The sequence below is a fragment of the Mobula hypostoma genome, chromosome 3 (assembly GCF_963921235.1).
Source record: "Mobula hypostoma chromosome 3, sMobHyp1.1, whole genome shotgun sequence".
In the NCBI taxonomy this organism is placed as follows: domain Eukaryota; kingdom Metazoa; phylum Chordata; class Chondrichthyes; order Myliobatiformes; family Myliobatidae; genus Mobula; species Mobula hypostoma.
The window spans coordinates 220,437,018-220,461,830 of NC_086099.1; the positions used below are offsets into that span (position 1 = coordinate 220,437,018).

Below are 24,813 nucleotides of genomic sequence, written 5' to 3' on the forward strand. Positions count from 1 at the left end.
TCTGCAGAACTTCTCTTGTTTGAGGTTAATTTGCAGGTTGAATCAATGGTGAGGAGGGTGAATGCAATGTTAGCATTCATTTCAAGAGGACTAGAATATAAAAGCAAGGATGTAATGCTGAGCCTGTATAAGGCACTGGTGAGGCCTCACCTGTGAGTATTGGGAGGAGTTTTGTGCTCTTTATTTAAGAAAGGATGTGCTGACATAGGAGAGGGTTCAGGGGAGGATCACAAGAATGATTCCGGGTATGAAAGGCTTGTTATATGAGGAGTGTGTGAAGGCTCTGCACCTGTACTCACTGGAGTTTAGAACGATGAGCGGAGATCTCATGAAACCTATCAAATGTTGAAAGGTTTAAATAGAGTGGATGTGAAGAGGATGTTTCCTTTGGTGGGGGAATCTAGGACCAGGGGGCACAGCCTCAAAACTGAAGGATGATCATTTAGAACAGAGATGAGGGAGAATTTCTTTAGCCAGATGGTGTTAAATCTGTAGAATTCATTGCCATAGGTGTCTGTGGAGACCCAGTCACTGGATGCATTTAATACAGAGATTGACAGGTTCTTGATTAGTCAGGGTGTGAAAGGCTCTGGGGAGAAGGCGGGAGAATAGAGTTGAAAGGGAAATAGATCAGCCATGATGAAATGGCACAGCAGACCCGATGGACCGAATGGTCTAATTCTGCTCCTATGTCTTATAGTCTTATGGTCTTGCTGTCAATGTATTCTTGTTTATAGCCCAGAATTTTGAAGGTGTACAGGAGTGAGATAGACTGGCTGGTTGAGCGTTGTCATAACAACAACCTTGCTCTCAACTTCACCAAGAACAATGAACTGATTTTTGACTTCAGGAAAGGGAAGTCCGGAGAACAGACACCACCCTCATTGTGCGATCAGTGGTAGAACGGGTAAGCAACTTTACTCTTCTGGACTTCAAACTCTCAGAGGATCTAGCCTGGCTCGACATATTGACACAACCACGAAGAAGACACGCCAACAGCTGTATTGCATTCGGTTCTTGAGGGGACTTGGTATGTCACCAGATTTCTACAGATGTAACATGACTGGTTGCATCAGTGCCAGGTATGCAGCGCCGTGCAGTGGATCGGGAAAAAAACTGCGGAGAGCTGTCGAATCGTCCAGCTCCATCGTGGGCTCTAGCCTCCCCCACGTTGAGGAGATCTCCGAAGGGCAGTGTCTCAGGAAGGCAGCATCCATCACTAAGGAGCCTCACCATCTGAAGCTCACCCTCTTCTCACTACTACCATCAGGGTGGAGGTTCAGGAGCAGGATATAGATCAGATAGAGGTATGGACAGAGACCCTATTTCCTAGTGTTAAAGTGTCTAACACATGGCGGGGGGGGACTTAATTAGGATAATAAGGGGAAAGTTGAAAGGAAATGTGTGGAGGAGGTGTTTTTCACACAGAGAGTGGCGGATGCCTGGAATGCACGGCCAGAGGTGGCAGTGGAAGCAGATATGATATAGAGGTTTTTAAGTGCCCTTAGATAGGCACTTAAATGTGCTGAGAATGGAGGAATTAGATTAGATTAGATTATGAGAACAATCAGTCCTCTTTTATTGTCATTTAGAAATGCATACATGCATTAAGAAATAATGCAATGTTTCTCCGGAGTGATATCACAGAAAACAGGACAAACCAAAGACTAACACTGACAGAACCACATAATTATAACATATAATTACAGCAGTGCAAAGCAATACCATAATTTGATGAAGAACAAACCATGGGCACGGTAAAAGAAAGTCTCAAAGTTCCCGAGTCGATTGACTCCCGAGTCCCCGATAGCAGGCGGCAAAAGGGAGAAACTCCCTGCCGTAAACCTCCAGGCACTGTCAACTTGCCGATGCCCTGGAAGCAGACGACCACAGCCGACACTGAGTCCATCCGTCCGAAAACTTCGAGCCTCTGACCAGCCTCTCCGATACAGCCTCCCGAACGACATCCTCTGCCGAGCCCCTCCGACCCTGCCCCGGCCGCTGAAACAAGCAAAGCTGAGGATTTCGGGGCCTTCTGCTCCAGAGATTCCGGTTACCACACAGTAGCAGCTGCAGCGAAGTGGGCATTTCAGAAGTTTTCCAGATGTTCCTCCGTACTCTCACGTCTGTCTCCATCAAATCAGAATTGTGCACGGTCCCCTACTTGACAGATAACAGATATTCATCACCGGAGAGGCCCCGCGCACTGCCGTCACGCCGCCATCTTCTCCTCCCATAAATATGGACATATTCAAAGGTTCATTTAATGTCAGAGAAATGGATACAATATACATCCTGAAATGATTTTTCTTCACAAACATCCACAAAAACAGAGGAGTGCCCCATAGAATGAACGACAGTTAAACGTGAGAACCCCAAGTCCTCCCCAGCTCCCCCCTCCCACGCGTAAGTGGCGGTGAGGAGCAATCCCCATTTCTCATCGCATTCAAAGAGTCACTGGTTAATCTGTTCTGTAGCTTTCAATTTTTAATTTATGCACTTTGTTTATTTATGTGTAAACCATCTGTAGATTTCATAAATTATTGTATGTTATGTGTACTACAGTCCTGATCCAGAGAAACATTGTCTCGTTTGACAGTATACTTGTATATAGTTATAGGGCAATAAACCTGACTTGATTGTGTTGGCAGAAAGGATTAGTTAAGTTAGGTGTTTAGTTACTAGTTTAATTAGATTGGCTCATTGTTGTGGGCCTGTGTGCTACTGTTCTCTGTTCTGTGCTTTAACCCTGAACTCTGCTGTTTACATTGAAAGGGACAATTCTTCATCTAAGGAGATGGTGAAGAATATTTCAATGTATTGTTTCTGCCTGAGTCGATCATAGAGCGTACAGAGAATATAGAACAGTACAGCACAGTTCAGGCCTTCGATCCACACTTACTCTAAAATCATTCTAATCCTTTCCTCCCATGTCGCCCTCCATTTTTCTTTCAAAGTTCAAACTTCAAAATTCAGCATAAATGTATTATCAAAGTACATATATGTCACCATATACAACCCCGAGATTCATTGTCTTGCAAGCATTCAGAGTAAATACAAAGAAACACAATAGAATTTGTGAAAAAACACACACAAGGCAGACAGACAACCAGGTGTAAAAAGACCAAACTGCAAAAATATAAGAAGAAATATAAATAAATAAGCAATAAATATTGAGAACATGAAATGAAAAGTCCTTGAAAATAACTCTATAGGTTGTGGGAACAGTTTTATCTTGGGGTGAGTGAAGTTATCCTCTCTGGTTCAAGAGCCTGATGATTGAAGAGTAATAACTTCCTGAACCTGGTTATGTGGAGTCTGAGGCTCCCGTACATTCCTGATGGCAAAAGAGAGAAGAGAGCATGCCCTGGGTGGTGGGGGTCCCTGATGATGGAAGTTGCTTTGCTACAGCCCTCCATCTAGATGTGCTCACAGGGGAGGAGAGCTTTAATCGTGATGGTCTGGGCTGTATCTGCTACTATTTCAGTTCCTGAGCATGGTGTTTCCATTCCAGGCTGCGATGCAACCAGTCAGGATACCCTCCACTGTGCATCTATAGAAGTTCATCAAAGTTTTAGATGACATGCAGAATCTTTCCAAACTTTTAAGAAAATAGAGGCTTCTGCCGTGCTTTCATTGTAATGGCAATTGCAATCTTCATTCAATCTATCGTAGAGTCTCTTAAATGTCACCAGTGTGTTTCCCACCACACCCAACCTACCTCTGACATCTCCAATCACCTTATAGTTATGTCCTCTCATGTTGCAGGGTTTAATGTTAATCCAGAACACTTTGCTTATTGGAAAATATATTAAAATGTTTTCTTTGCGATAAGGGGAAATGAATGATTTTTCAAAGTAATTCATTTTTCAATTGTACCTCGCACTGTCTCATTAGATTAGTTTGTTTCCTACCATATCGCAGGCCATGATATTGGAGTTACATAGCAACTAAACTGATCGAGACTGAGTTTTCTGCCTCTCGAGTCGGGGGAACTCGAAATAAGCAACACTGCAGATCATAACATCAAAACAGAGACCCGTTGGCCTCTTCTCTCGCTGTGAGAGAGGGCCTGTTGAGATGTCGGGGTGCTAGGATGGACGGTAGTTTTTGATAGTCTATACATCGGGTCTCTGGGGCTTTGCTCTTGCTTGGTGGGTGGGGGCTGATGTGCTCTGCAGGAACAAATTCAGGGAGTGAGGGGGGGAGGGTTGCTGCTTGTGTGTGGGAGGGGAAAGGGGCTTTAGGGTTCTAGCAGTTTTCTGTCATTCATTCTTTGGGTTCTTTTCCCTCTGTTTCATGGATGTCTGTGAAGAGTAAGGATTTCAGGTTGTATACTGTATACATTCTCTGATATTAAATTGAACTATTGAACCGTTAATTTGTCTGTGATAAACTCAGGTAAACTTGGCAGCTGAGCATATAAGACACGAGTTCCTTCCAAAGTCCTCTCCAGTTTTTGCAGGTTCAGCCAAGGAAACATCCTACCTGGATGCATCGTGGCTTGGTGTGGCAAGACTGCAGGAAATTGCAGAGCATTCTGAACATAGCCCAGTCTATCATGGAAAACAGCCTCCCTTCCATGGACTCAGTCTACTCTTCTCACTGAGCTGTAAAGCAGTCAACATAACCAAGGGCCCCTCCCTGCCTGGGCATTCCACATTCCGGAGACGTACAGGTTAGGGTTAGTCACGCTATGTTGGTGCCGGAGGTGTGACGACACGTGTGGGCTGCCCCCTGCACAGTCTTCACTGATTTGATTTGGCGCAAACAACACATTTCACTAAATGTTTTGATGGACATGTGACAAATAAAGCTAATCTTTAATCTTTTCTCCTCTCTTCTCCCTCTTCCAAATGGATAGGGCTAAGTAAATAAATCAAAAAGAAGTTACGAAAGCCTGAGAGATATGTAGCTAAGCTGAAGGACAGTTTCCATCTTGCTGTTATAATGCTCTTGAATGGACCTCTTATACGAAAAGGAGGTTCACGAGGATGTTTCCGGGATTAAATGGCGTATCATTTGAGGAGCGTTTGATGGCTCTGGGCCTGTATGCACTGGGAATTCCTAGGAATGAAGTGGGGATCTCTTTGAAACCTGCCGAATGTTGAAAGGCCTTGATAGAGTGGATGTGGAGAGGATGCTTCCCATGGAGGGAGAGTCTAAGACCAGAGGGCACAGCCTCAGAATAGAGGGACGTTCCTTTAGAATGGAGATGAGGTGGAATTTCGTCAGCCAGAGAGTGGTGAATGTGTGGAATTTGTTGCCATAGGTGGCTGTGGAGGCCAAGTTATTGGGTATATTTCAGGCAGAGATTGATAGGTTCTTGACTAGTCAGGTGAATGAAGGGACATGAGGAGAAGGCAGGAGATTGGGGCTGAGGAGGAAATGGATCAGCCATGATAAAATGGTGGAGCAGACTCGATGGGCCAAATGGCTCAATCCTGGTCTTACGTTCTAATAAAACTGAACCTGATTTCTCAATCTTCCTTGCCGTGGCCGTTATTGTTTTCTTCGCTGCACTTTCTCTGTAACTGTAACACTTCATTCTGCGTTCTGTTTTGTTCTCATTGTAATACCTCGATGTGCGTATGTATGGATTGATCTGTGTGGACGGCAGGCAAACAGAAAGCTTTTCACTGTATCTTGGTACATTTGGCAATAATATACCAACTCCACTCTACCTCCATTGTCGTATATTCTTCATCACCTTCAGAAAGAAATCCAAGGAATTTCCACTTGAATCTGTCAACACTCACTCTTCTTATCTCTGCAGGGGAATGTCCACTCACTTAGGAGTGATAAAAGGGGCCAGAATTAGAGATGTGCACAGTTCTTGAAAGGTTGCAGGGCTGGAGTGTACTAAGGAAGGAAGGAGGGGGGAAAAGCACATTGAAAGCAATAAAGTTGAGGAATTTTCAAACTTAGCCTGGACATAGGACGGTTAGAGGCATAGATCAAGCGGACAGCCAGAGATGCCATTCCAGGGCAGAAATAGATTATAAAAGGGGGCAGAATTTGGCGATGATTGGAAGAAATACAAGTGAGTTGTCAGAGGTAGTTTTTTTTTTACACAGAAAGCGGTGGGTAAAGTAATTACTTTGAACGACAATCCACTTCTCCCTACTGCATTGAAAATATTTTAATATATTTTAAAATATAAACAAAGTATCAGGGATTAGCATTAGACCTTGCAACGTGACAGAGCATAGTTTTAAGGTAATTGTTGGGAAGTATCTGGGGGATGCCAGAGGTGGGTTCTTTACACACAGAGAGCCAGCTGAGGTGGTGCTAGAGGCAGACCCTTAGGGAGACTCGTAGATAGGCACGCGGATGATAGAAAGCTGGAGGGCTGTGTGGGAGGAAAGGTTTGATTGATCTTGGAGTAGATTAGAAGGTTGGCACAACATTAATGGGCCAAAGGGCCTGCACTCTGCTGCACTGTTCTATGTTCTAAGTTTACATAACTAAATTGGTTCAGTCATAGCCCAAAAAGGTTGATTAGCATGCCAAAAGCAATCAATATAATGTGAAATTCCACTTGCATAATCCTTCTGGCAAAGAAATTATGCTAAAAATATTCCGTTTGCTGTTTCTAAACATTTCCGAAGAAACACAGAGTTTGTCAGGGCCGGTAAAACAGATTTCCTTTCACGCTGCCATTCAGATGATAGAGGTTAGCTTCACCTCTGCAGTGCAGGGTGGGGCCGTAGCGTGGTGCTTGGTCCTGTTGCCTGTCAGCGCCAGAGCCCTGGGTTCGATCCTGACCTCAGGCACTGCCTGTCTGCAGACTGTGCATTCTCCCTGCGAGTGAGTGGGGTTTCCCGGGTGCTCCGATTTCTTCCCACAGCCCAAAGACATGCGGCTTGCTAGGCTGAGCAGCATCTATCGTCAAGGACCCCCACTACCCAGCCTGTCCTCTCTTCTCACAGCTACCATTGGCAAGGAGGTTGAGGTGAATAGTCATCACCCTACAACCATCAGGCTCCTGAACCTGTGCGGATAACTTTACTCACCTCGACACTGAACTGAATCCACATCCTACAGACTCACTTTCAAGGACTCATCTCCTCAGTATTATTTATTTATTTACTAATCTATCTATTTATTATTTCCATATATCTTTTGTATTTGCATATGTTGTCTTCTTCTGGTTGTTTGTCAGTCTTTGTGTGTAACTTTTAACCATATAACCATATAACAATTACAGCATGGAAACAGGCCATCTCGGCCCTTCTAGTCCATGCCGACCGCTTACTCCCACCTAATCCCACCAACCTGCACTCAGCCCATAACCCTCCATTCCTTTCCTGTCCATATATCTATCCAATTTAACTTTAAATGATAATATCGAACCTGCCTCAACCACTTCTGCTGGAAGCTCATTTCATTGATTCTATTGTATGTCAGTGTTCTACTCTGAAAGTGAAATCTCAGGCAGTATATGGTGACATATACAGTACTATGCAAAAGTCTTAAGCACGTGTGTATATATATATATATAGAGAGAGAGAGAGAGAGAGAGCGCGCGCTAGGGCGCAGAAGACTTTTGCACTGCACTGCAGTAATTTTATGTATTACCCTGTATTGCTGCTGCAAAAAGAAACAAATTTCATGACATATGTGAGTGATGATAAACCTGATTCTGATATGGGTCTCCCTGGTGGACTGAGAGTGGGAAAGGGTTGGGGAGAGGGGAATCGTGTTTGGAAAAAGGGGGAGGGAGTGGGAAGCACCAGCGAGACATTCTGTAATGATCAATAAAACCTATTGTTTGGAATCTAATGACCTTGCCTGGTGTCTCAGGGCTCAGTATGGCCTACCTCCACCCCCCTCCCCTGGCAGTTCTTGTCTACAACCTGTCCCACATCCCTCCCTCAGCGCTCCACCCTCGCCATTCCAAACATCCTCTGCTCCCACCAAATTTACAAACTCGCTCTCCACTCTACATTGACATCTACTGTACTGTGCAAAAGTCCTAGGCACCCTAGCTAAATATATATATGTAAAGTAAAGGCATCTGTTAGTCTTGCGAGACCATGGATCTGCGCCTGGAAAGTCTTCACTCTCCAGGGCGCAGGCCTGGGCAAGGTTGTATGGAAGACCAGCAGTTGCCCATGCTGCAAGTCTCCTTTCCACGACATCAATGTTGTCCAAGGGAAGGGCATTAGGACCCATTCAGCTTGGCACCAGTGTTGTCGCAGAGCAATGTGTGATTAAGTGCCTTGCTCAAAGACACAACATGTTCCCTCGGCTGGGGCTCGAACTCACAACCTTCAGGTCGCTAGTCCAATGCCTTAACCACTTGGCCACGTGTCCACACTCACTCACTCACACACACACTCTCTCTCTCTCTCTCTCTCTCTCTCTCTCTCTCTCTCTCTCTCTCTCTCTCTCTCTCTCTCTCTCTCTCTCTCTCTCTCTCTCTATATATATATATATATGTGTGTGTGTGCGTGTATACACCCAAGACTTTTGCACAATACTGCATGTAATTTGATAGTAAATTTTCTTTGAACTTTGCACTTGTAAATTGCCTCTAGCGTGCAGAATCTGGGAGAAGGTTATGAAAAATGTGAGGGGGAGATGACCGCTGTAAGTTGTCCCAGATGATGAGATTGTGGGGACAATAAAAAAATGGGAGTGATTAGGGATTTGTGTAAATGGATGGTTTATGATCGGCATGGATTCAGTGGGCCGAAAGGCCAGTCTCAGAATCTGAGTCCGGTTTACTATCACTGGCATTTGTCAGGAAACTTGCTGTACACAACAACTATTGATTACAGTGAGCAGTATATGTATAATGAAGGAAGGCCTCCAGTGGTCAGGGTCGACCTTGGATGTTGAGTCCTGGCTGTTCTAGAAAGCCTGGGCAGTACGATATGGAGAGCAAACAGTTGCCCAAGTAGGACAACTCCTCTCCACGCAACTGATGAATCCAAAGGAACGGCAGAGACCGATAGAGTTTGGCACCAGCAGTGTCGCAGGAGATGCCAGTCAGCGTAGGACTCAACGTTAAACTGTCTTTGGGACTCCAGCTCCGGAGTTTTTCCCTCAGAGTTTACTCTCAAAACCTTCCCGGTGAGTGGGATTAGCCTTAAGGCAGCAGAGGTTTGAGATCAGAGTTTACTTTTTCCTAAATGAGCAGCCAACCATGTCCAACGAGTCCCATCTGCCCAAAGCAACTAGTTTTAAGGTGCCAGCAACCTGCCTTTGCCTCTTCTCCTGCCAGTAGAAATGGTTCCACCGGGCTTAGTCGCTAAGCCACGCACACATAAGGCCAGGGGCTGGGCTTGGTTGGTATGTAGTATTAAATTAAATAAGTACTGCAAGAAGAGGGGAAGCAAATAATGAGAACCAACAAGAGAAGATCTGCAGATGCTGGATATCCGGGCAACACACGCCAAATGCTGGAGGAACCCAGCAGGCCAGGCAGCATCTAGGAAAAGAGTACAGTCGACGTTTCGGACCAAAACCCTTTGGCAACAAGGAAGGAGGGAGGGGAATTGATGTCAAGGTCAAAGTTGAGTTCTTTGTCATATGCACAAGTCCGTGTGTTCACAGTTGTAATGAGAAATTTGCAGCAGCACCATCACAAGCACATAGACTTATTCTCAAAAATTAAACTCAATGTTGGAGTCAAAATAAATTTCTTTTCAAACGATATACATATTCAGTGGCAAACTAATTAGGTACACCTGTACACATGCTCATTTACGCAAATATCTAATCAGCCAATCACAAGACAGCAACTCAATGCATAAAAGCATGCAGACATGGTCAAGAGGTTCAGTTGTTGTTCAGACCAAATATCACAATGGGGAGGAAATGTGATCTAAGTGACTTTGACCCTGGAATGATCGTTGGTGCCAGATGGGGTGGTTGGAGTATCTCAGAAACTGCTGATCTCCTGGGATCTTCATGCACAACAGTCTCTTAGAGTTTACAGAGAATGAACTGAATTGAAATAACTTTACTACTTACATCCTTCACATACAGGAGGAGTAAAAATCTTTACGTTACATCTCCATCTAAATGTGCAATCATAATAATTTGTAATAAATAGTATGTACAACCGGACAGTCAATATAGCATAGAAATACAATTGTGTCAGTGTGAATTAATCAGTCTGATGGTCTGGTGGAAGAAGCTGTCCTGGAGCCTATTGGTCCTGGCGTTTATGCTGCGGTACCGTTTTCCGGATGGTAGCAACTGGAACAGTTTGTAGTTGGGGTAACTCAGGTTCCCAATGATCCTTCGGGCTCTTTTTACACACCTGTCCCTGTAAATGTACTGAATAGTGAAAAGTTCATGTATACAGATGTGCTGGGCTGTCTGCACCACTCTCTGCGATTGAGGGAAGTACAGTTCCCATACCAGGCAGTGGTGCAGCCAGTCAGGATGCTCTCAGTTGGTGCAAAAACAAACAAAAACATCCAGTGAGCGACAGTTCCGGGGATGGAAACGCCTTGTTAATGAGATGTGTCAGAGGAGAATAGTCAGACTGGTTGAAACTGACGGGAAGGCGACAGTAACTCAAATAACCCCATGTATATGTAAATAATACTATGAAGATAACATAAGTTGTAGAGTTTGCAGAGTCCTTGAAAGTGAGTTGTCGGTTGTGGAATTAGCTCAGAGTTGAGGTGAGTGAAGTTATTGACGGCAGTTCAGGAGCCTGATGGTTGTAGGGTAAGCACTGTTCCTGAACCTAGTGGTGTGGGACGGGACCTGGGTCTCCTGTACCTCCTGCACGATGGTAGTAGTGAGAAGAGAGCTTGGACTGGATGCTGGGGCTCCTTGATGGTGGATGATGCTTTCCTGGGCATTGATCTTTCCATACCAGGGCCATGATGCAACCAGTCAGAATGCTGTCCACTGTGCATCTAGAGAAGTCTGTCTAAGTTTTTGGCCGCATGCCAAATCTATGCAAACGTCTAAGAAAGTAGAGGCATTGTCTTGCCTTCTATTTATGCACACATTATGTACACTTTTTTTAACGAGGGGTGATTGATAAGTTCGTGGCCTATGGAAGAAGGAGTCAATTTTAGAAAACCTAGCACATTTATTTTTCAACATAGTCCCCTCCTACATTTACACACTAGTCCAGCGGTCATGGAGCATACGGATATTGGACCTCCAGAAAGTGTCCACAGCAGGGGTGACTGATAAGTTCGTGGCCTAAGGGAGAAGGAGATGAGTTATACAGCTCTCGTTACATGCACGTATAGTTCAACTCTTTGAGGGATCATGTAGAAAGCTTGAAGTTAATAACTCACCTACTTCTACCTTATGCCACAAACTTATCAATCGTCCCTCGTATACAAAGAAGTAACATAATTAGAACAAAAAAAATCAGTTTTAGTACAAAGTGATCAAAGTGCTCATAGTGTAACTATGCTAAGGTAGCGATTCGGGTCGTGCTGGTCGGTTCAAGAACGGAATGGTTGAAGGGACGTAGCTGGTGGTGTGGGACATCAGGCTTCCTGAAGCGGTGAGAAACTGGCATGGCCTGGATAGCGCAAAGCTTCGATGATGGATGTTGCCTTCTTGAGGCAACACGTCTTGCAGATACAGCCGGTAGTGGGGGAGAACTGCGCCTGCGATGTACCGGGCAGAATCCACTACTCCTCTCTACAGCTTCCTACACTCCTGCACACTTGAATCATGCTGACGTGAGCCAACAGGTCTCGAAGGGGTGAACGGCTAGATCACTGGAGCTACCTAACAGGGAAATAGACATTTGGACAGGTACATAGATAGGAGCTGTTTAGAGGGATATGGGCCGAATGCAGGCAACAGGAACAAGCTCTGGTAGGCAACAGTTGTCATGGGCTTGTTGGACTGAAGGACCTGTGTTCATACTGTGATAGAGTCAAGGTGTACTACGGCACTGAATAAGGCCCCTTGGCCCATCTAGTCCATGCCGACCTGGAGGAGGGAGAGTTGAGATAGTGACAGAGGCAGAGAGGCAAGAGTTGGAGGTGACAAGGGGCTTTAAATAATGCTTTCTGATAGTAGAGGAAGCTGTAACGTGAACCATTAGAGACCAAAAGATATAGGAGCAGAATTAGGCCATTTGGCCCATCGGGTTTGATGGAGCTGAGATCTGAGGAAAGATTGTAAAATTTCAAAATGATGGGGGGTATTTGATAGGGGTATATAAAATTGTTCGAGGCATAGGTAGGGAAATGCAAGCAGGCCTTTACCACTGAGGTTGGGTGAGACTAGAACTAGAGGTCATGTGTTAAGGGTGAAAAGTGAAATGTTTAAAGGAAACATGAGGGGAAACTCTTCACTCAGAGGGAGGTGAGAGTGTGGAACGAGCTGCCATTGGAAGTGGTAAATGGGAGTTTGATTTCGATGTTTAAGAGAAATTTGGACAGGTACATGAATAGGAGAGGTATGGAGGGCTATGGTCTGGGTGTAGGTCGATGGGACCAGTCAGTTTAAATGGCTCAGCAGAGTAATAGTTCAGCATGGACCAGATGGGCAGAAAGGCCTGTTTCTGTGCTGTAGTACTCTATCACTTCATGAATCTAAAATGCTGGAAAATCTCAGCAGGTCAGGCAGCATCTGTGGAGAGAGAATGACTGTTTCTGGTCCTGCACTCTCTGGGGAAGGGATCTGAAATCTGAACTGCTTCCCTCTCCACAGATGCTGCCTGACCTGCTGAGCATTGCCAGCACTTCCTGATTCAACTCCTGAGAGAGTTAATTTATTAAACCCTAAGATAATTTCAGTATCATGCAGTATATGTAGAGAGATTTGTTCCTGTACTGACGGCTCCATAAAAGACAGTGATTATTTGGAATGTTTTATTCACTTAGTGTATTGAGATCATTTTTGTTATATTTCATGAGTTACATTTCAATGCTTTTGCTAAGCTATTTTCAGCAATGCATGAATTTGAACCCAGCCCCGACTAAATGTTCACGCTGAAATCCTATGAGCGACTGATACCAGCTGCTCTGAGCGAAGTTAATAAACTCCCCAATAATGCTTGAGAGCTTTCAAACTGGTTGTTTAATAAGCAGTCCCCACTGTCTCACAGCCTGCACTTCCCAGATGTTAAACCTCCCTATGATAAACAGCGACATGATCGCGCAAAGCTATCCCAGTACTAGCAACCCGGGTTCAGTTCTGACCACTGTCTGTAAGGAGTTTGTACGTTCTCCCCGTGACTGGGTGGGCTTCCTTCATCTGCATATTCTGAAGGCAAACAGGTTTGTGGGTTAATTGAGCACATGAGTGCAACTGGACAGCCCAGGCTCGTTAGGCCGAAGGGCCTGTTTCTGTGCCGTATCTCTAAATAAATATAAATTACAAACAACAAAGTCCCTGTCGTGTATTTCATATTTCAATATATTTGAGCAATCTTGTATATATATATATAACAAATAAGAATGCTTAATCAACCTATATATACTGTTCGTGTGTGTGTGTGTGTGTGTGTGTGTGTGTGTGTAGACTAAGCGTTCTTGTTCATTTAAATAACTCATTACGGGTTATATGTGTAAGGGGGTTTCGTCTTTTATGTTACTGCGGAGGCCAATTAAAATGGCTTCTTTGTTATGTTATACTTAGGAATGCTTCTTTGTTATGTTAAATGCTGAGAAAGTTCTTCCCGCTAGCAGTTTGTTGAATCACGTTACTGATAAGAAGATGTTATGAACAAATTGGGATAGTTGTTATGGTTTTGGTGTATTTGAAGATACTGTATGCGCGGGGTTTTGGGGCAGAAGGCGGGAGAGAGACAGAGAATGGACCAGGTGCTGTGATGTCCGCTAAAGGGGTCAGATCCTGAGTAGGGCGTTCAGCGAGGAGACGGAGACGGACTCGTGTGGAGCGTCTGGTCGACCACCGTCGTTGGTCCCAGGCGGCCAGTCGAGGTGGTCCGAGGGGTCGCAGGGTGAAGAAGAAGGGTCCTGAGCTCCAACTGTTCGTACACGAAGAGATTGAACTTTGATAAGTGTGGCGCCTTTTATTTTCCTTTTATATTTTATTCTCTATTAATTATATAGTTCCAGTAATATCTATAAACTGTAAATCATTTAATCGTATCTGGTGTATTGTCTGTTATTTGGGCAGGGTGGGGTACATCACACAGCATCCACACAAACTAATTACCCAGTTTGCCGGGGCCGAGGCTGTTTCCCTAGACGACAGCGAGCCGAGCGACCCTGAGGGTGGCCGGGGGGGCTACATATGTATAAATATGTGAATTACATACATCATCACGCCACCATGTGACACATGTGTGCCTCGGTTAAAGTAAACATGAAGTTAGACCTGGATTTTGGACTCCCGCGTCTTCTTTTCAATTAGTTTGATGTTTTGAAGTTATAAAACGTAACAGTCCCAGCAGTTGTCACTACGGCCCTCCACTAGACACAGGCCTCTGGTCTGAGAAGCAGCCCTGGACCGTCATGCTGTGCTTCCTGCCACCGAACCGACGATCAAAATCAGGCGCCGGTCACTCAGGACAGGGAAGAACACGGGTGGCAGGGCAGTCTAGCGTTCAGAGTAAGGCTTTTACAGCGCTAGCAGCCTGAGTTCAATTCCCGTCGCCATCTGAAAGTAGTTTGTACATCCTCCCCGCAACCGTGTGGATTTTCTCCAGGTGCTCTGGTTTCCTCCCACATTCCAAAGCGTAGGGGTCAGTCGGTTCATTGGTCACATGGGTGTAATTGGGTGGCGCGGTCTCACTGTGTCGGAAGGGTCTGTTACAGTATACGTAAATGGAAGGTAGTTCCATTGGCATCCCCCAGGTTCAAGTGTCACCTTCAACTTTATCGCCATGAATCTATTCTCTGTCTGCCTGTATTGTATTGAGTGTTGTGCGTTCATTATGGATAATTTGTCACGTGGATTGAGGCTTGGCAGAAGCAAATGAGCATAGTTACGCATTCTCGCTTTGCCTTAGTTGGTTAGTTTAGTCTTATTGAGAGCGAGAGGCAAGAGGGGAACGATTTCCTTTTTGTTCTCCACGTTTTTGTTTATTTTGTTATTCGCACATTTACGATCTTCACTAATTATGTTTAATTACACTAATCTGATGTTAATTACTCCTATTTTGAGTTATCGCTAATTTAGTTTCGTTAGTTTTTTTATTGCTTTAAGATCATTCGTCTTTGCTGATTTTGTAATAAAGGAGCGAATTTACTTTTCTCAATGAGAAGTTCAGTTGTTGGAAGCTCGTCACGCAGTGCCTCCTCCTGTGCTCAGTATCTCAGCTGATTATTTTGTTTTCAACTAAACATCACTGGGTATATATAGTCAGGGAGTAAATGCCAAGAAATGTAGCTTCCTGCGGCAGCAGCACAGGTCAGAAGCTACATGAGCTAACTATTAACACGGCATAAATTAACACCGGTGCAGAACAGGCTAAAATGCTGTAAGATCTTCAAAGTAAATTTATTATTAAAATACACTCCTGTTGCCATAGACAACCCTGAGATTTGTTTTCTTGTGGGAATACACAGTAAATCTAAGAAACACAATACAATCAACTTCCTACAGGATGGACAAACACCAGTGTTGAGAAGACAATAGACCGCACAAATACAAAAGGGGAATAAAGAAATAATAATAATAAATGAATAAACAATAAATATCGAGAACATGAGATGACGAATCTGAAAGTGAGTCTGTAGGTTGTGGGAACAGTTCAGTGATGGGGCAAGTGAAGTTGAGTGAAGTTTTCAGAGCCTGGTGGATGAGGGGTAGTAACTGTTCCTGAACCTGGTGGTGTGAGTCCGGAGGCTCCTGTACCTTCTTCCTGATGGCAGCAGTGAGAAGTGAGCGTGTCCTGGGTGGTGGGGGTCCCTGATGATGGATGTTACTTTCCTGCAATAGAACTTCTCTTATGCTCGGTTCGATATCACCAACACTGAGCCCCCGAGAAGAGCAGCCAAAGAGACCTGCACCTTGCTCATCCCTGATGCTGAAGTATGCAGGCGTTTCCAGCGAGTGGACAGCTGCAAGGCTGTGGGACTGGATGGCATCCTACAGCAGGTGTGTTTACAGACATTTTTAATCTCTCCTTCTCCCAGTGTAGAGTGCCCTCCTGCTTCAAAACATCCACCATTGTCCCTGTACCTAAAAAGACCAAGGTAACATGTCTGAACGACTGGTGTCCTGTTGCACTCACCTCAATAATAAGCAAATGCTTTGGGAGGCCGGTCAAGGACTACACCTGCAGCTTGCTACCACCCACACTGGATCCCTACAGTTCACCTACTGACACAACAAATCGACAGGTGACGCAATAGCCACAGCTCTACACACCGTCCACATCTGGAGAAGAAGGATGCTTACGTGAGAATGCTGTTCTTGGACTACAGTTCAGCATTCAACACCATAATTCCCTCCAGGCTCGACAAGAAGCTCAGAGACCCTCAGCCTTGACCCTGACTTGTGTAGCTGGATCCTGGACTTCCTGTCAGATCGCCAACAGGTGGTAAGAGTGGGCTCCCTCACCTTTGCCCCTCTGACCCTCAGCACAGGTGCCCCTCAGGGCTGTGTACTAAGCCCCTTTTTTACTCTCTGTATACCCATGACTGTGTTGCCACCCACAGATCCAATCTGCTAATTAAATTTGCTGATGATACTACATTGATTGGCCTTATCTCAAATAATAATGAGGCAGCCTACAGAGAAGAAGTCATCACCCTGATACAGTGGTGTCAAGAAAATAACCTCTTCCCTCAATGTCGCAAAAACAAAGGAGCTGGTTGTGGACTACAGGAGGAATGGAAATAGGCTAGCCCCTATTGACATCAATGGATCTGGGGTTGGGAGGGTAAACAGTTTTAAGTTCCACAGCATACACATCACCGAGGATCTCACGTGGTCTGTACACACCAGCTGTGTGGTGAAAAAAGCACAACAGCACCTCTTTCACCTCAGACGGTTGAGTAAGTTTGGTGTGGGCCCCCAAATCCTAAGAACTTTCTACAGGGGCACAATTGAGAACATCCTGACTGGTTGCACCACTGCCTGGTGTGGGAACTGTACCTCCTTTAATCGTAGGACTCTGCAGAGAGTGGTGCAGACAGGCCAGTGCATCTGTAGTTATGAACTTCCCATGGTTCAGGACGTTTACAAAGACAGGTGTGAAAAAAGGGCCCGAAGGATCATTGGGGATCCGAGTCACCCCAACCACAAACTGTTCTAGCTGCTACCATCGGGAAACGATACTGCAACATAAAAGCCAGGACCAACAGGCTCCGGGACAGCTTCTTCCACCAGACCAACAGACTGATTCATTCACACTGATACAATTGTATTTGAAATGAAATGAAATATCTTTATTGTCATTGCGCAGTACAATTTGTCATGCACCAATACAGCGAAAATGAGTTTGCAACTCTCATTCTCAATGCTATAAAACAACAAATAAAATAAACAAACAATAAATAAAATCAAGTAACCAGCCAGTACAACCAGCAACCATAAAACCAGTATTAAAGTAGCAATATAACACATTTATGGATAACGCTTGATCGATTGGTTCACAGCAATTATAGCTCTGGGGAAAAAGCTATTTTTCAGTCTGGAGGTGTGGGCATAGAAAATCTTATAACATCTGCCAGATGGAAGAAGTTCAAACAGATGATTGCATGGGTGTGTATTGTCCTTACAGATGCTTGTATCTTTCCTTAGGCAGCGAGAGCTATAGGTGTCCTCCAGGGCTGGGAGTTGTGTCCCGATGATCTTCTGTACACTAGAGACGACCCGCTGAAGTGCTTTCCCATCAGCTGCTGTACAACTGAGATGCCACACAGAGGTGCAGTACGTTAAGATGCTCTCTATGGTGCAGCGGTAAAAGGTCACCAGCATCTGTTCAGGTAGGCCAGCTTTCTTCAGCGTCCTGAGGAAACACAAGCGTTGCTGTGCTTTCTTAACCACTAGTGGTGTTAGTGGACCATGTAAGGTCTTCTGAGATATATATTCCCAGAAACCTGAAACTGGATGCTCTCTCCACAATGTCTCCGTTTAATGTAGACTGGAGTGTACTCGTCATTCCATGACTTTCCAAAATTGATAATCAACTCCTTAGTCTTTGCTGTATTAAGAGACAGGTTGTTCTCTGAGCACCAGCTCACTAAGTTCTGTACCTCTGCTCTGTACGCTGACTCGTCTCTGTTGGAGATCAACCCGATCACTGTTGTGTCGTCTGCGAATTTGACGATGGTATTGGTGCTAAGTGCAGGTACACAGTCGTAAGTGAAGAGGGAGTAGAGTATGGGACTCAATACACAACCTTGTGGTGTACCAGTGTTCGGGATAGTAGTGGAGGACAGATGAGGGCCCAGTCTCACTGCCTGTGAGCGCTCTGACAAGAAATTCAGGACCCAGTTGCAGAGTGATGAGCTGAGGCCTCGCTAGTGGAGTTAGAGATGAGCTTGCTGGAGATGACAGTATTAAAAACAGAGCTATAATTAACAAAGAACATCCTCATGTATGTGCTCTCCCCCTCCAGGTGCGTCAGGACAGTGTGAAGAGCTAATGAGATGGCACTCTCCGCGGACCTGTTTGCTTTATAGGCAAACTGGTGTGAGTCCAGTGTAGCAGGGATAGTGACTTTAATGTGGGAGAGGACCAATCTCTCAAAGCACTTCATTATTGTTGGTGTGAGGACAACCGGACAATAGTCATTCAAATTGTTGGTGTTTGTTTTCTTCGGGACAGCCACTATGATGGCTGACTTCAGGCACTTGGGGACCATTGCCTGAGATAGAGACAGATTGAAAATTCTCATGAATACATTAGCCAGTTGTTCAGCACAGTCTTTAAGTACCCGTCCTGGAACTCCATCTGGGCCTGCAGCTTTTCGTGGATTGACCCTCTACATCATGTGTGCTCAGTGTAAGAACATGTTCACCCTCTATGTCCAGGATTCTTGCACTCCTCACATTGTTGTTAATCTCAAACCGGCCAAAGAAGGTGTTGAGTTTCTATACTATATCGACTGTCCTGTTGTACATACTATTTATTATAAATTATGAAAAATTGCACATTGCACACTTAGATGGAGATGTAATGTAAAAATTTTGACTCCTCATATATATGAAGGATGTAAGTGATAAAGTCAATTCAATTCAATACTCCAACATTAACCATATAACCATATAACAATTATAGCACAGAAACAGGCCATCTCGGCCCTTCTAGTCCATGCTGAACTCTTACTCTCACCTAGTCCCACCGACCTGCACTCAGCCCATAACCCTCCATTCCTTTCCTGTCCATATATCTATCCAATTTAACTTTAAACGATAACATCGAACCTGCCTCAACCACTTCTGCTGGAAGCTCGTTCCACACAGCCACCACTCTCTGAGTAAAGAAGTTCCCCCTCATGTTACCCCTAAACTTTTGCCCATTAACTCTCAACTCATGTCCTCTTTTTTCATCTTCCCCACTCTCAATGGAAAAAGCCTATCCACGTCAACTCTATCAATCCCCCTCATAATTTTAAACACCTCTATCAAGTCTCCCCTCAACCTTCTACGCGCCAAAGAATAAACACCTAACTTAAAGAAGATGTGCTGGAACTTTTGAGAAACATTCGGATAGATAAATCCCTGAGGATGGACAGGATACTCCCCAAGTTATTTCCTTCAAGAAGGGTAGTAGGGATGACCCTGAGAATTAGAGACCAGTGATATTCCATCACTGATGGTCAAACTATTGCAGAGGATTCTTCGAGACAGGATTTATGAGTACTTGGAGAATTATAGTCTGGTTAGGGAAGCCAGCATGGCTTTGTGAGGAGCAGATCATGCCTCGTGAGCCTGATTGAATACTTCAAGGAAGTGACGAAACAAATTGATGAAGATAGAGCAGTCGATGTGGTGTAAATGGATTTTGGTAAGGTGCTTGGCAAGGTTCCCTATGGTAGGCTCATTCGGAGAGCCAGGAGGATTGGGAGCCAGGGAAACTTGGCGGTGTGGATTCAGAATCGGCTTGCCCACAAGTCGGAGAGTGGTAGTGGATGGAGTGCATTCTGCCTGGAGATCGACAATCAATGGCGTGGCAGAGGGATATGTTCTGGGAGCCCTGATCCTTGTGGATTTTATAAATGACTTACACAAGGAAGTGGAATGGTGGGTTTGTAAGTTTGCAGACAACACAAAGGTTGGTGCTGTTTAGGATCGTGTAGAAGGTTGTTGGAGGTTACAACGGGACATTGACAAGATGGAGATCTGGATTGAGAAGTGGCAGATGGAGTTCAACCTGAAAAAGTGTCAAGTGATTCACTTTGGAGGTTAAATTTAAAGGGAAATACAGGGTTAATGGTAGCATTCTAGCATTGTGGAGGGATAGAGGGATCTTGTGGTCCACATCCACAGATCCTCAAAACAGCAGCACAAGTTGATAGGATGGTTAAGAAAGTGTATGGCATATTGTCCTTCAATTGTTGGGGATTGAGTTCAAGAGCTGCTAGTTAATGTTGCAGCTCTATAAAACCCTGTTAGACCACACTTAGAATATTGTGATCTGTTCTGGTCACTTCATTATAGGCAGGATGTGGAAGCTATAGAGAGAAGATTTATCACGAAGCTGCCTGGTTTAATGATTATGTATTATGAAGAAAGGCTGAACGAGCTAGGGGTTTTCTCTTTGGCAGCGAAGGAGGATGAGAGGTGACGTGATGAAGGTGTACAAGATGACAAGAGGCACAGACAGAGTGGACAGCGACAGACTTTTTCCTAGGGTGGAAATGGCGAATAATGAAGAGCATAGTTTTAATGTGATTGGAGGAAGGTTAGGTGGAATGTCAGGGGTAGTTTATTTTTTTACAAAGAGTTGTGGGTGCTGCCTGGGGTGGGGGCCGAGGCAGATGCATTAGGGACATTTAAGAAGTGATTACAGCAGATAGTCACATGGATGATAGAAAAATGGAGGGCTATGTGGGGGAGGGAAGGGTTAAATTGAACTAGGAGTAGGTTAAACAGTCAGCATAACTTTGTGAGCCAAAGGGCCTGTACTCCTAGGTTATTTCAATAAATCAACATAAGTTAACATAAATTAACATGAATTATATAGCTCTCACATGTTCATAATGATACGGGGCTTGATGAAAATGCCAGCATTTATTGATCCACAAATACCTTTGAGGAAGTAGAGAGGTACAGCATGGAGTCTTAGAGAGGTACAACATTGAAACAGGCCCTTCGGCCCATCGTCCACACTGACCACCAACTACTCATTTGCATGAGTCCTAGATTAATACCATTTTTTATTCTTCCCACACCCCCCATCATCTTCTCCCGAGATTCCAGCACCCCCCTGCACACCAGGGACGGCTCGCAGCGGTAGATCTGGTACGCCATCAAAGGCTTGCGAGTTTCTGTAGACGCATGGTGGACCGTTCTGCCTGGAGCAGAGGCTCCAGCCAGCAGAGTGGCGAGAGAATGCAGAAGGCTGCAGACAGAGCAGGTTCCATCACCAGGCGCAGCTCACCCCACCACTGAGGATAGCTTCAAGAAGCAGTCCCTCAGGAAGGCAGCACCCCTCGTGAAGAGCCCTCACCGCCCAGGACGTGCCCTCTGCTCATTTCTGTCATCAAGGAGGAGGTACAGGAGTGTGAAGACACACACTCGCTTTCTACCCCACCGGCATCAGATTACAGAACCCAGGGACACTACCTCACCATTCCTCCTTATTATTCTGCTCCCCTCCACTACTATTCATTGTAATTTTGTCTTTTTTTTTTGGGTGGTGGGCTGGAGATACGTCTCTACCAAAGGAGGTGTAAGGCGCTCCTTCCCTCCGCTAGCCTGCAGGTCACCCAGGGGTAAGGTGTAGCCCCGGTGTAGCCCCTGTTTAGCCCCCCCTCCCCCTCGATCAGGGTCATGCGAAGCCATGGGAGCAGCCGGTGTATATCACACGTCCTGGTTCTGCAACCACTGACACCGGCAGACAATCTGTGAAGAGTACTGATAATGGCTGGGATCACCCGTCTTGTAAAGACACTGCCCAGAAGAAGACAATGGCAAACCACTTCTGTAGGAAAAATTGCCAAGAACAATCCTGGCGATGGAAAGACCACAACTGCCCATTCGTATGACACGGCACATAACATGATGATGATGTCTTTTTGAATGCATTATTCTTTTCTTCCTGCATTATTTTATAATTTACAGTAAATTTATGTCTTTGCACGATACTGCTGCCACAAGAAAACAAATTTCAAGGATATAAACCATTGATAATTTTGGGGTGGCACAGTAGTGTAGTGGGCTAGCACAGCACTTTACAGCACCAGTGACCCCGGTTCATTTCCCGCTGCTGCCTGTAAGGAGTTTGTACGTTCTCCCTGTGACCGCGTGGGTTTCCTCCAGGTGCTCCGGTTTCCTCCCACAGTCCAAAGATGTACCAGTTAGAGTAGGTTAATTGGGCATTGTAGATGATTCTGTGGTTAGGTGAGGGTTAAATCGGGGGATTGCTGGGTGGTGTGGCTCAAAGGGCGGGAAGGACCTATTCCACATTTATTCTCAATAAATAAGTAAATCAGCTTCTGATTCTGATTCAGTCACTGGCCAAGACCCAGCCATCTTTAGCATCTTTATCACAGATCATCCTTCCATGATAAATCAGTTTGTTGATGACTGTGCCTTATTCAATTCCAACCACAACTCCTCAGTGACTGTAGCAGCCTCACGTCTGCATGCAGCAAGACCTAGGCAGAGCGACATAACAGTAAGATTAAGAATAGTCTTGGCCCGGAATGTCGACCGCTTATTCCTCTTTGTGGTTGCTTTCTGACCTCCCGAGTTCCTCCAGCATTTGTGTGTCAGATACAACCTGTCTGCAGAATTTCTTGTGTTTAAGATTAGGACTAAGTCACAAGCATACAGTGGGATGTGTTGTTTGCGTCATTGACCAACACAGTCCGAGGACCGAGGACGTGCTGGGGGCAGCTCACAAGTGTCAGCACTTTGGATGCCAACATAGTGTGCCCACTGTCATGGGCCCTCTGGGCCTATGGGGCTAACCATGGATCTTTGGGCTCTGAAGTTTCCAGAGCACTTGTATTTGGCCATTGTTGGCTTAACTAGAGTCGTTCAACACTTGTCCTTTCTGTTTAACCTTGACAAGTTTATTTTGACTGTCACGGGTTTTTCCGTGTACTGTGATTATTTAAAGAGGACTCCTGATTAGCACTTATCGTGGGGTCCTTGTTTTGAGAATGACTTGCCTCACGGTGTCACTCAGTTGAATCATCAATGCTCTGTTGGAATTCCTGTGTATAACCTCTTGTTTCTGTCTCTGTGTGTGAGTCATACATTCTGTCTTTTTGCAACTGATAGATAGACCCATTTTTCCACTTTCTTCAACAATTATATCAATTAAGTTTTGTAGTTCTTCCTCCGTACTTGCAACTAACAATCAATTATCAATTGCAAAAAGACAGAATGTAAGGTGATATCCAAAAAGAAGGAGAATCCTATCTGCAGGCCGACAATAGACGGGGAAGACATAAAACAAGTACAGAACTTTTGCTACTTAGGAAGCTGGGAGACGTCAGATGGCAGGTGCACATGGACATCAAAAGAAGAATAGGGATGGTGAAAGACACCTTTACGAGAATGAAGAGTATACTGACCAACACTAAACTCGGCACAACAACCCACCTCAGAGCACTGAAATGTTACATCTATCCAGTTATGTTATATGGCTCAGAATGTTGGACAATATCTAGTAACATGAGGAAATGAATTGAAGCAGCAGAGATGTGGTTTTTGAGGAGGATGCAAAGAATATTATGTACGAAACGAATATCTAACGAGGATGTCATGAACAGAGCAAATACAAAAAGAGAAATAATGTATGAGATCATGAAAAGGCAAGGTAACTTCATCGGACATGTGACACACATCAAAGTTGCTGGTGAACGCAGCAGGCCAGGCAGCATCTCTAGGAAGAGGTACAGTCGACGTTTCGGGCTGAGACCCTTCGTCAGGACTCAGCCTGAAACGTCGACTGCACCTCTTCCTAGAGATGCTGCCTGGCCTGCTGCGTTCACCAGCAACTTTGATGTGTGTTGCTTGAATTTCCAGCATCTGCAGAATTCCTTGTGTTTACATCATTGGACATGTGATTAGGAAAGAGGAGTTAGAATGCACGGTAATTATGGGAAAGATTGAAGGGAAAATTGAAGACACACACTCGCTTTCTACCCCACCGGCATCAGATTACAGAACCCAGGGACACTACCTCACCATTCCTCCTTATTATTCTGCCCCCCTCCACTACTATTCATTGTAATTTTGTCTTTTTTTTTGGGTGGCGGGCTGGAGATACGTCTCTACCAAAGGAGGTGTAAGGCGCTCCTTCCCTCCGCTAGCCTGCAGGTCACCCAGGGGTAAGGTGTAGCCCCGGTGTAGCCCCTGTTTAGCCCCCCCTCCCCCTCGATCAGGGTCATGCGAAGCCATGGGAGCAGCCGGTGTATATCACACGTCCTGGTTCTGCAACCACTGACACCGGCAGACAATCTGTGAAGAGTACTGATAATGGCTGGGATCACCCGTCTTGTAAAGACACTGCCCAGAAGAAGACAATGGCAAACCACTTCTGTAGGAAAAATTGCCAAGAACAATCCTGGCGATGGAAAGACCACAACTGCCCATTCGTATGACACGGCACATAACATGATGATGATGTCTTTTTGAATGCATTATTCTTTTCTTCCTGCATTATTTTATAATTTACAGTAAATTTATGTCTTTGCACGATACTGCTGCCACAAGAAAACAAATTTCAAGGATATAAACCATTGATAATTTTGGGGTGGCACAG

The 24,813-nt window shown here is 45.0% G+C and overlaps 1 long non-coding RNA gene across 1 annotated transcript in view; it reads left to right on the plus strand.

Moving 5' to 3' along the window:
- The window catches only part of LOC134343671 (uncharacterized), a 67,267-nt gene that overhangs the window by 26,522 nt on the left and 15,932 nt on the right, over positions 1-24,813 (plus strand). The window contains exon 2 of the long non-coding RNA XR_010017312.1: positions 17,668-17,852. This is a non-coding gene — a long non-coding RNA (uncharacterized LOC134343671). The remainder of the gene's footprint in view (positions 1-17,667; positions 17,853-24,813) is intronic.